This window comes from Triturus cristatus, chromosome 7 (genome assembly GCF_964204655.1).
Source record: "Triturus cristatus chromosome 7, aTriCri1.1, whole genome shotgun sequence".
NCBI lineage: Eukaryota > Metazoa > Chordata > Amphibia > Caudata > Salamandridae > Triturus > Triturus cristatus.
The window spans coordinates 1,259,737,723-1,259,751,118 of NC_140590.1; the positions used below are offsets into that span (position 1 = coordinate 1,259,737,723).

At 44.6% G+C, this 13,396-nt stretch overlaps 1 protein-coding gene across 1 annotated transcript in view; it reads left to right on the forward strand.

Moving 5' to 3' along the window:
• Positions 1 to 12,620: 12,620 nt before the first annotated feature.
• The window catches only part of LOC146811769 (gap junction beta-5 protein-like), a 33,991-nt gene continuing 33,215 nt past the window's right edge, over positions 12,621 to 13,396 (forward strand). Inside the window, exon 1 of the mRNA XM_085618759.1 lies at positions 12,621 to 12,756. The gene's annotated coding sequence lies outside the window, so the exon portion shown is untranslated. The remainder of the gene's footprint in view (positions 12,757 to 13,396) is intronic.

Below are 13,396 nucleotides of genomic sequence, written 5' to 3' on the forward strand. Positions count from 1 at the left end.
TACTTTTAAGACTTTCGGTATTCACAGAAGGCATTTAGGAGTCCTAAAGTTAGGACTCCTAACTTCTGTGAATACCGAAATGAGTAAGTGCCTTCTGTGAATACGAAAATGGTAGTAAGTTTAGGATTTTGTCTTAAGTTAGTTCTGTGAATCGGGCCCTCTGTCTTTAAGTTTGTAGAGTAGAGTGGCATAGAGTGGAGTGGGGTAAAGTGGAGTATTGTAGAGTAGAGTGTAGTGGAGTAGAATGGAGTGGCATAGCATACAGTGGAGTAAATTGTTATATAGTGTAGTGGCATGTTGTATAGTGCAGTGCCATGTAGTGCACTAGAGTGGCCAGGCGTAGTGTATAAAATCAAATGGTCTTGGCTAAAGCAGGACCTAAAAATATACCCATTGTGTGAGAAATGTATTGATGTCCATGGGCATGAGCATTCAACAGTGCATGATTTTGTAAATGTTATATTGAGTCCTAAGCACATGAATATAATGTATATAAAGTGACTCTATGTACAAATGTCTTTGAAAAAATGTTATGTACAATCAAAATGATTTTATGAGTTAAAATTGAGTTGTAAACAAGAATAAAACATAAACATTTGAAAAGTGTATGTTTACATTGTGGTGTTAACACCTAGTGAATTGTGCACAGCAAATACAAGTCTCAGTACTTGTTATAAACTTGGTATCTCATTCAGCAAGTGTTGACAGCTCTTGCTTGCTGCAGCACCCCATATCAAAAACCAATAGAGATAAAGACATGACCATAAATAAAGAACTCATAACCACACAACCATGAAGAAGTATTTGACCCCTTGCCGGTGATGTTGAATTCCAAAAGTTCAAAAATGTACAGGATGAATTAGCAATCACCCAAGTAAGCGCAATACTGCGAGGCTTGAGAATCGTCATACCTGGAAGCCTAAGACAGCGGGTCATCGAGCTTGCCCATTAGGTACACCATGGTATTGTAGCAACCAAAAGAGCTTTAAGAGATTGAGTGCGGTTCCCTCAGCTAGATGAGCGAGTCGAGAAGGAACTAAAGGCATGCCACGGTTGCAATTGTTTGTCCCCCAAGGTGATGCAGCACCCAGTGACAATGTCTGCTATTCCTGCCTGTGCTTGAGAAAGGGTTGCAGTTGACTTTTTTGTGTCCTTTAGGAAATGGACACCATTTCATGGTAGTCATAGACGAATATTAATGTGTTCCGTTGGTGGAAGGCTTATCTTTGACAACCCATGGCAAAGTCATAGAACAGCTTGAAGACATCTTTGGAATGTGGGGTATCCCTGAAATCCTCAAATCTGATAATGACCCGTCCTTCACAGCAAAGAGTTCAAAGACTTTCTTATCCAACTCAACGTTAAACACCAAAAGACTACACTCCTGTGGCCCCAAGCCAATGGTGTAGTTGAATGATTCATGGGTACCCTCAAGAGCGTCCTTTAATGAGCATCCATGGAGGGAATCATTCTGAACCAAGTCATGGCCTATCGATCAACTCCTCACCCCACAACTGGTAAGAGTTCAACCACCTTGCTATTCGGCTGAGCCATCAGAACAAACTATCTCAATGAACCCCAGATCAATCAATGAATACTGACAAGGTTTGAGACACGACTTAGAAAATGAAAATGTATGCAGATCAGCATCGCCATGCCCAAGAGACAGTCTTTGACAAAGGACTGGGTACTGGCTGAGCAGAGACGAAGATGAAAAACGGACACTCCTTTTGTCACTGATCCTTTACAGGACGTGGTGTGCTAGTGAAATATGGTGACAGTACATCATCCTGGACAAACCATCACTGAGAACATATCACATTTTAAACACCTACCACAACACTTGTCGAGTCCTGAACCCATGCGTGAGCCGACCCCACCAGAAGGTCCTGCTCAAGCGCCTGAGACTATGTGGCTGCAGCCCAATCAGAGTGGACCTCAATCACCTCAGATCACCCGAGCTGGCAGACAAGTGCGAGCGCCTCGACAATGGGGAGATGTAGCATATTGATGTTATGTGTACTTGGACCGTCTTGGTTCTAGGCGGACTTTGAAGAGGAAATACGTAATATGCGGGGAGGTATTAGGGTGTGATTAATGGGAAGTATGATGTAATGCACAGTGCATGAGTGTATGCTATGCTAAGGAATAAAGTAATGCTTGACTGCAGATCCCGTGTGGCACAATTCATCTTCATGCACCTGTGCTGCGGAAGACGCTACAACTGGCGACGAGTTGGGATTACGTACACGAGAAGACAAGACCGCTCTCCCTGAGAGTTTCCAAAACTGCTTGTGCGTGCCACGTGTGCCCAGAATCAATGCAGAAAGGTCCACGACTAACACATGTGGTATTAGATGGGCTGAGGCTGTTGGCCTGACATTCAGCCATAACATTAGTATTTTTGCAAGGACAGTTGCAGCCCTGACAGTCCTCGGTCTATATGTTTTGCTTTATGCAATCTCTGTTGCTTTCCTGTATCAGAAAATACAAATGCATGTTATCATTATTTGATTGCTTTATGTCAATGATATAGAGTTGTGATTCAGTCATTTAAAGTGAACAGGTGAGATGGGCCAAAGCTGTAATTATACCCAGAAACACTTTTCCTCCAACCAGGAGCGAGAATACGTTTCCTTTGATTGGCAGTTAAAAGATAGACAATGTTATGCCAGAAGAAGTTTTACCTTCAGTAAAAATCTAAACAAGATAGCCTACCGTATTAAAGTTCAACATACATTCTAATAGAATTTTGTCTCATGTTTTCGTAGTAATGTAAAAACACTGATATTGTGCAATACTATTTAAACATAAAGTGCAGAAGGAAAATATTGCATTTTGACATCAATGAAAAAATAATGCTTTATTCTTCTTATTGCACATTATAGGCAACTGCATATCGATCATAATATGTACCATTATTGGGCCTACTGCAGACATCCACACACAGCCTGCATAAATGTTGAATTCCAGTAGGAGCGTCTCAACCTTTCATCTTTCTGAGATTGATAAAATGGATATCACTTAGTTTAGGATAGCAGACGTGTCATTTATAGTGATGCAAGATTAGAACAGGTCCATGGTGATTTGAATATCGGTGGTTCCTGTCTGAGGTCACATGGTGAGAAAAAAACGATGGAGTAGAATGTTGCTTTGAGTAATTACCAGTGGCTGAGATTAATTCAAGCATTCCATCCATCACTTTTCTATTTTCTTCAGTGTGACACTCAAAGAGGGATGGGCGGGCAGGTTCGGGGAACTGATAGCAGGAACCATGGTGACAATCCAGCAGCAAGCGTTCCCTCCAGATGGGTGTTCAAGTTTCTGACTTTGTGCAATCTGCGTTTGATGTAAAAAGTTCTTGCAGTTCAACCGAAAGATAACTTTTACAGGATATTTTGTAGTAAGCCTGGCAGTGTAGTGTGGGGGAGGGCTGAGGAGAAGGCAGATGAGAGGTTGATGAAGACAGCTAAATGATTTCCCAGTGGCGAATACGTTTGGATAAAGGTCAGAACAGAGATTTGAAAAAGTAACTGTGGTGGAAGATGGGAAAGTGTGTAAAGGATGTGGACAGTGAAAGGATAAGCAAGGTAAGCGGAGAAGGAGGAGGAAACTGTGGTAGATCTGAAGAAGGAAGTATGAGTAGGCCAATTGCTATGGGAGCGATGGATAAGGGGAGAGGTTGTGGTTAAAGCATGAGCATTGGGGACTGTCTGGCAAAGGATCATAGAGAAAACAATGGCAGAGATTGCATATTCATGTTAAAAGTCTCCTGAATCACTCTTGTTCTTGCTCTGTACAGAGAGACACAGAGTGGTTCAAAGTAAATAAACTGTTAACATATCATTTTAGAGCAAGGGGACTTCAGTTGTAGTCTCTGGTTGTCTTAAAATGTTATGTTGCTTATTTTTATAGCTGTTTAAGCTGTCATAGTAACATTTCACAGCACAGAGGAAGTGAGAGAGGGAAAGCATGGGTAAGGCAGAGAGAATGAGAAAGGAGACTTGTGGGTTAAGCGGATTTTGCCCAAGACATTGATATCTCACCGGGTGCACAACGGTGCTTTTCTAGATGAGGAAGTTCCACTGGCACAACAAGGACAGGGAACCGACTTGCAGATAAGGCACTGAGGCCACTCCACAAATATTCTTAGGCCACTATAAGATTGATGGGGTGGGGCTGTGTACCGATTCCTTTGGTCACAAGGCTTTAGAATAGGTTTTGCATTCTTCATGAGTTTTTGTTCAGTTTGCTGTATCTCATGTGATGCTTCTGCCTTTTTTGTGTTTGTTAAATTGACTACTTTTTTTGCAGTATATCTGTTTGCTGTGATTCTTCTGCCAGTCTTGGCTTTGGTATTCCTGACAAGTAATTGACTGTGACGAGGACATAGCACATAGGGATAATGCTCCGGTTACTTGACGGTTTTGAATCTTCATTAACCTTAATCCGTAGTCCTCGTCACAGTCAATACGGTCCTCCCTCCCTCCCTGTGATGACTGGCCTCGGCTGGCTTGGTATGTCAGGAAGTGGAAGGGGATTGGCCATAGCTTATACCACCCTAAATGGGTGGGATTAATGCATGTCCACTCCTACTTCCTGGTTTTGGTCCTGTCAACGAGGTGGGTGTCCCTCACGAGTAATTGACTGTGACGAGGACAATGGACTAAGGATAATGAAGATTACCGGTAAGTAAACGGAGCATCACTGCTGTTAGAAGCTAGCCTACCATACATTTGTATGCTTCTACTGAACATTACCCCAACGCATCATATTTCATGATCATTTTCCCCCACACAAGGATTCCATTTAAAACATATGCACCATGCCATCTGTAAAACAATAAGTTGAATTCCACAGACTTAAGTTTTTAAGTTATAAAAAATGTTCTCCATACACTGTGGCTGAATGTTTCTAGAAAGCATTGTTAGTGGAAACTCTTCAGATAATAATATTCATGTATGAGATACATGCTTGGGTATTTGTTCTGTGCTGCCTGGGCTTCAAATGACTGAAAAAACAAACTGGAAGTTACATCAAACACTCTTTCACCACAAATGACTATTCAAAGTTGACCCCTTCACCTACCTTGATTTTATTAAAAGACCCCCCCCCCCACCATTGAGTGCTCTGAATCCAGCTGGAAACAAAAGAGTGAAAACCAAAGGACTTTTTGACTAGGTTTAATTTCTGATCTTGCCACTGTATTCATAAACCTCAAAACCAGCAGCTAATAGGACAGTGCCAGTAATAGCACATGACCTAGCAAGGTTTACTTGTTGATACCCTAGTTAATTCTAATTTGTGTGGTTAGAGGCACCACTGACAAACACATATATATTTTTTCATCTGTTTTGCACAGTATACAATACTTTTTTGTATCCGCCATTTGGTTGGTTCATTAATGGTGAGTATATAGTGACACAGCTCCAAACAGGACGGGTCCATGTCTCTATTGGCAATGCGCATGAGCTTCTGCTATGTACGCGTGTGTCTCACACACCGACCATCATTGTCAACTGGAGATCCTCAGTATCTAAGTACATAATGTGTGTCAACCCTGTAATTTCCGACTGCGTAGTGGTCTGTTAACAGGGAAGGTGGGTAATAATGAAATGGGACAGCATAAAGCATAACAGGTGATTGTGTAATAAACTGGAGCTCTTCCTGGTCCCCTTGATCAATGTGTCCCCTTTGCTGTCTTCGGTAAGGGTAGTCTGGTGTATGCCCTAAGGTTAGCGTTAGGTATTGTGTGACCGTGTCCACCAGCCATTAACTCAGTACCGCTTCATTGTCAGTGCCTACCCTACCCCTCCAGTGTGTGTTGCTAGGCATTATTGCCAGCCAAGGGCAGTGCGTCTATATCAGTGCTGTGAATGATTTGCAGTTTGACCAATATGCAAATACCCAGTGTGTCCTCTCGGCATAGTGCAACACTCTCTGCTTTAGCCCTTGTCAGCATGGAATGCCTCCACACCTATATGTGAGGGGGGCTCAGAGGCCTTCCATCTCCTGGTGATCAGCCTCTTAGCCACTGCAAATCCTAGATCTAGTAAACAAGATGACACTTTATGTTTTTGGCTACTACGGTAGAGGTATAGAATATGGGTCTTCCACTCAAAGGGAAGAGTGCAATCCGTGATTGGGAAAGGGCGCTCGCTATCTCCCTCCAGTATCCCTGTAAGCTGGGGTACTCCCACAACATGTGCAGTAGGTCTGCATCTATACGGTGGTAGTGAGGGCAGACGTCATCAAAACGGCTAAAGTACCGATTAATTTTAGCGGGTGTGAGGTATGCCCTCTGCATAATGAGAACTGTAACTGGTGTAGGCGGGCATTCCTGGGGATATGTTCAGGAGCCTCCAACACTGTGGCACAGTTGGGGTCTGTGAGTGGGTGGTTCAAATCCCCCTCCCAGTGAAGTCTCATTGGCGCCAATGTGATTGCAGTGTGTTGTCTCAGGGAAGCAGCAAACCACCGCATGAGATACCCACCTCGACCTATTGTATGCAATTACTGGATGGTGAGATGTGTTGGGGGCTCGCTAGTCAGGTCTCCCATTTAGAGGCAAGGGCATCCAACAGCAAGCGGAGTACATGGAATTGGCCTGTATGCAACCCATCTTCCTCCACCAATTTATCATATGGGATTGGGGTACCTTCCCGGTACAAGACTCCCACATCCTGAATCCCCACCTTCCGCCAGTCACGTAGCTCGACTGCCATAGTTGTGATACGTCCCCTAGGGGAGCCTTCCAGTGGTAAAGCAGGCACGTGCGGCATCACACTCTGGGTGATATACAGGCTCCTGCGATAACATCTGTATGCCACATTAAGTATAAGTGACACTGGTGGTCTCGCTTTCACACCAGGGTGAAACAGCCTAATCAGTGCAGTTAAGGACCAGGGCCGTTGTGTGGTCGCTGTATTACAGAGCTGGCGATCAGCCAGCCACCTTGCTGCCCACTGCAATTGTGCCGTTAAGTAATACTGTTCCATGTTTGGTGCCACCTGGCCTTCCTGGTCTGTGGGCAAGTAGAGTTTCTTCATCGCCACCTGATGTCAAGAGCTGCCCCATATAAAGTCTCTGATTATCTTCTCAAGGGTAGGAAAAAGAGGCAGAGTAATGTATAGAAGTAGGTTTGTGAAATAATCTAGGATCCGAGGAAGGATCACCATCTTTGTGAGGGCCACCCGTCCTGTTACTAACAGTGGGAGCCTGTCTCAGAAAGATATTTGAGAGCGGACAGTGGTCAATGCTCTGCCCAGGTTGCTATCCAGCAGGTCTGCCTGCTGACTATATATTCAAATACCCAAGTAGCGGAAGTTGTCAGCATTCCACTGCACATGCATCTCATTACGTATATACATTGGGTCCTGACATGTCTCATTGAAAGGATATAAACATGACTTTGCAGCGTTAACTCTCAGGCCTGACATGTAGGCAAAGTCTCCTAAAGTGTGTGACAGTTTCATAGAAATCGATATCTCTAATGGACACCAGGAGGTCGTCTGCATACAGTGAGATCGTGTGTTTGCCATCCCCTAGTGGGATGCCCCAGGCCTCTCCGGCACAGATAACCTCCACTAGTGGCTCTATGGCTAACAAGAAGAGAAGCGGGGACATCGGGCATCCCTGCCTGGTCACACTTTTCACTAAAATGTGCTCAGATATATATGGGACCACTCTTACCTGTACACTGTACAGCAGCCTAACCATATGGATGAACATGTCGTCAAGGCCATATCGAGCTAGGGCAGAGAATACAAACTTCCATTCCAGGGAGTCAAAGGCCTTTTCCAGGTCTAATATTAGACATCCCGAATGTGGTCAATGGGATGCGGAATATGTGGAGACTCTGAAAAAGCGCCTCAGGTATAAGGAGGTGATTGGAGGGGTTACAAACCCATTTTGATCCGCATGAATGAGGGTTGGGATGACGGGTGCCAGCCGGTCCACTAGGATCTTCGCCAGTACCTTATAGTCTGCATTTAGGAGGGTTAGTGGTCTATAGGAGTCCATGTCTGTGGGGTGGCTGTCAGGTTTCAGCAGTGACATTAGACTCACCTTGCACATTCACGAGGGGAGTCTGAGCTCTGCCAGTGCCGAATTATAAAGGGTGTGCAAGCACGGAACCAGTGTTGCATTATACGCCTTATAATATTTGGCTGGGAGTCAATCAGGCCAGGGAGTGTTTCCTGTTGCTAGTGCCTCAACCATGTCACAAATTTCATCAGGGGAAATTGAAGCGTCTAATGTCTCACGCTGTTCAGGGGTTCGCTTGGGCAGGCTTACCGAGCCTGGAAAGGCACTTAGCTGCTGCTTGTCACATTGCCCTGAAGACTGGTAGAGTGATGCATAATGGCGCATCATTGCTGCATGTATTTCATATTGCATATATAACATGTGCCCGCGTCGTCTCACAGAGCGCATATAGATTGGCAGGCCTGTTTCTGACACAGGAAACATGCAAGCATCCGCCCTGCCCTGTCTGATGTTGCATGTGTGCGTGCAGAATGTGCTGCATAGTTGTGGCATCTAAGCCTCTCCAATAGGTCTACATGCTCAGCGCACAACTCATCTAAGCGCTGCGTGACTTATGCTTTCGCAGCTGTACTAGTCTAGTATTGCAGCAGCTGGCGCTCTATTTTACTAAGTGCTTTACTTCGTTGATTGCGAATACCGACAATCGCACTGTATGCTCAGTTTCTGCGCTGTTAACATCGAAATATTTCCAAATAAGAGTTGCATTTAAGGCTACAACATTCACCAAGTGTATGAAAATCATGAATTTATGATGAGAGCTGGAACTCGGGATTACCATGCAGTACCACTGAATATGGCCAGGGCACTAGTCGGGGACAAACACCGTTACACACAGTGTCCACCCACACTTTTCATAGGGTGGACGCCGTACACCCTGCTAAGAAGTTGGGCCCCACAGAAATAGGTTGAACTTGTCCCAGTGCAATTTTACACCGGGCCAAGTTCATCAGCTCCTGCATGTTGTCTGCTTTCGATCCCCAGCAGCAACGTGCAGGCAGTGAGGGGTTTTTTTTCCATTTCAGCTGGGCTGAAGTTAAGGGCCTATCAGGCCTTCTTTTGATCAAGTATGGGATTGGAGACGTCCTGGAACCATGCAAATGCACCGGCGAGAAAACAAAAGCACACTGCTTGTTATCTCTTCACAGGTACTTAAGAGATGCAGGCTTTTTACTTTGTTTTATATAAGTGCATGCACTGTAAGAATGTCAGAAGGGTTGGTCTCTCCCAGTATTTACACAAATAACAATTTAAATAGATCTATTTTATTTTGTTTATGGTGCTACTCATCTCAATGCAGCGTGTTAGAGCACTTTACATAACATACACATCCATTCCAAATAAATCATGTATGTGTGTAAATTAATGTACAAGATGTGTTACATGAGACAGAGTTACAAGGTGTAGGAGTCAAATACCCTTCATAGGTTACCACTAGAAGAATTACAATGTATTAACTGCAAGAAACAAAAGGATCTCTGTGTTCATAGTAGTAATCCACTTACCTATCTACATTAAATAAAACTCTGTGATCTGTATGTTACATGATATGCTTGGCAGGAGACAACATTTTTTTTAAAAACATATTTTATTGCATTTTCAGTTGGCATATGTTATAACATTCACATATCAGAGCATCACCTCCAGTGAGGTCACTTCCTGTGATGCCATGTGGAATGTCATGCATCGTGACGTCATGTGCTTTGATCAAAGCAAACACAAGGAGATGATGGACGGAGTGCTGAAACTTTTCAAACACTCACCCCCAGTCACAGATCTGGGTTGAATCCATCATCATTCTTTAGCTCACTTTGCCACCCCAGTTCAGACACAGCTATATGCAAATCAGTCTTGACCCTGTGCCTCATGGGAACAGTCCAGCCCGAACTGCCAAGCCATGTCTTCCCTGGACCGGAAACAAGCATCCTGAGACCGGTTTCGAGCTAACAGCCCTTATCAGCCAGGCTAGCTTGAATCCAGTGGTAAAGTGAGCAAAGGACCCATGTCTGGGCATACCCTGCCAACTTAGGGCGAACAGAGCAAGCACAAGGAGATGATGGACGGAGTGCTGAAACTTTTCAAACACTCACCCCCAGTCACAGATCTGGGTTGAATCCATCATCATTTATTTATTTATTTTGAAGGTTTTGTATAGCGCGAACAAGACCCTTACGGGTATCAGAGCGCTTTACAGGGCAGATATAGGTAACATACAGTGCGCTTTAAAGGTCCTATATAGGTAGAATATACATGCATAGAAATAAAAATACTATAGGTCAAGTAAATAGATTAGTATTTAGCTCACTTTGCCACCCCAGTTCAGACACAGCTATATGCAAATCAGTCTTGACCCTGTGCCTCATGGGAACAGTCCAGCCCGAACTGCCAAGCCATGTCTTCCCTGAACCGGAAACAAGCCTCCTGAGACCGAGTTCAGGTTAACAGCCCTCATCAACCAGGCTAGCTTGAATCCAGTGGTAAAGTGAGCAAAGGACCCATGTCTGGGCATACCCTGCCAACTTAGGGCGAACAGAGCAAGCACAAGGAGATGATGGAGGCGAACAAAGCAAACACAAGGAGATGATGGACGGAGTGCTGAAACTTTTCAAACACTCACCCCCAGGCACAGATCTAGGTTGAATCCATCATCATTCTTTAGCTCACTTTGCCATCCTCGTTCAAACACAGCTATATGCAAATCAGTCTTGACCCTGTGCCTCATGGGAACAGTCTAGCCTGAACTGCCAAGCCATGTCTTCCCTGGACCGGAAACAAGCATCCTGCTAAGCATCGAGCTAACGGCCCTTATCAGCCAGGCTAGCTTGAATCCAGTGGCAAAGTGAGCAAAGGACCCATGTCTGGGCATACCCTGCCAACTTGGGGCGAACAAAGCAAACACAAGGAGATGATGGACGAAGTGCTGAAACTTTTCAAACACTCACCACCAGTCACAGATCTGGGTTGAATCCATCATCATTCTTTAGCTCACTTTGCCACCCCAGTTCAGACACAGCTATATGCAAATCAGTCTTGACCCTGTGCCTCATCGGAACAGTCCAGCCCGAACTGCCAAGCCATGTCTTCCCTTGACCGAAAACAAGCATCCTGAGACCGGTTTCAGGCTAACAGCCCTCATCAGCTACGCTAGGTTGAATCCAGTGGCAAAGTGAGCAAGGGACCCACGTCTGGGCATACCCTGCCAAATATATGCAAGTCAGGCTGGGTTCAAATTGGAATGGCATGGTGAGCAAAAAAACTATGGATTTAGGCCCAGATCTCTGTACCGGGGTGAATGTATGACATTGTTTGCATTCTATCCATCAATTGTTCTTTTTGCATTTGTCATGTGCTTTGATAGCACACGTCATGGTGTCACTGTCATACTGCCTGACTTGGTCATTGCCCCCACCTCTTTTTGTAGGATTTGTGCCCTGAATATAGCGTCAGCATTTTGTGAGCTACAGTGCCTGGGCATGAGGCATCCTTCGAAGGAACTGCATGAGAGTTGTCGTTTCTTAAGCTTGTATTCTAACATCAACCTATTGTGTGCTGAGAAATGCGCTATGAACAGAAGAATGATAAAACAAACACATTTAAACTGCATCATTTGCAACAACATTTGAAAAATCTCCTTTGTGGAAGAATGCAAAAATAGCTTGTCTTTTTTAAGTTCCAATTATTTACGACCAGTTAAACTGGCCAAGTGAATTTTGGAATGCACTATATCCTGTGTATTGTGCCTGAAATTCCACATCCTGCTTGGTCTACTGGCCAAATGTGTATTCAAATGTAGCATTCACCTTTCATCCAGCTAAAATTCCTTGAATGGGAACCCTTTAAACCACACTAAAGAATATTAAATTGAGACAAATGTTATTGGCCAAGTATGCTTTAAAATGCACCAGTTGCTGCATATTATCCAGAAAAATGCTCCTCGTAGTGTGTAGCATACAACAACAGTAAAAGAAGCCCCTGCAAGACATTTTCATCCAGTTCTGAATATGCACCCCACCCACCCCACCTCCCAATTAATTGTTCGATGTGTTCGCCCTCCCCAAAGTTTGAGTCTAGTTGTGCCCCTGCCTACAGCATGCATGCCAACATTTAGAAGAGGAAAGTGGGAGATTTTAAAATCATCTAGAGAATGTATTTTCCCATCGACTTCTACTGCAACAAGATGCAATTTTAGTCAGGAGACTGACAAAATAAAACCATTTTTTTGCTTCCAAAATCGGAAGTCTCCCACCTGTATCGGGTCTGTTGGCATGTAATGTATGATGCTGTGGGGGCAAAAGGGGCATTTTCTTTGTTTGCATTGAAGTCATGTTTCCCTTGACTGAGCCCCTGAGATTGAGAGGCGCGTCTCCTCTTGCTCAAGGGCAGAGTCCTCGGATGGGATGAATACATAAGCAGAAGTAACAGTTTCAGCTTTGCGTGAACTCTCTGTTCCTCTATTAACACAATAGCTCGCTCCTTTCTCGGCCAATGGGTGGGAGTCATTTCCGGAAACCCTGATCTCATCCACATTCGTCAGTTTGGATTGGGCCCAAACGGGGACAAACACATAACCAGGGGCAGGAAACCGTCCCGGGGCGGAGATTCATCGACACTTCTCAAAGAATCCAGAAGGCGTGCAACGTAGAAGCAAGCGCCTCGAAGCCTGCAGGCGTGGGATGAGAGGCGAGAGGAAGGAGCCCCAACCCTTCCAGAAAGGTAATCGCATCGGAGGTTCTGGTGGAATTTTAAATAAGTAGGGGCAGATTTACAAGCCCCTTGCGCCACTTTTGCTTCACTTTTAATATGGGGAAAGTGACGTAAAAGTGGCGCAAGGGGCTTGGAAATCTTCTAAGCAATGTTTCAGACTCGAACCCTAGTTAGATAGCTCAATATGTCAATGCACTTGTTGTTGCAAATATTTCTGCGTAACCCACAAATTACAGAATACAGACACAGTGAAATAGGTTAGTGGGTTAATATGCCTCCTGCGGAGACCCGTTCGCAGTTCTTTCCCGCCATGGCGTAGGATTCTAGGAGATGTGGTGGAGTTTAACATGCTTGCTGCAGACATCTGTGTTCAATCATCTGGTCACGTCATTGTTTTTCAGGGACATGGTGCTTGTTTTTTGCAGAGAATCGCACCTGTGCTGCAAGCCACAGATTTCAAACTAGTCGAACAACTCAGCGGGCCTGGCTCCTGCTCAGAAACGTGTCACAGGTTCAAATCCCAGTAAGAAGGGCCCCTACATTAACGCATGCGGCAGAGATGCATTTACCGCTTGAAAGCCTATGGCTCATGATGACGTAGAAAAATAGTTAATGAGTGACCTAATGGCTCTTCTGCCGAAATCTGTGT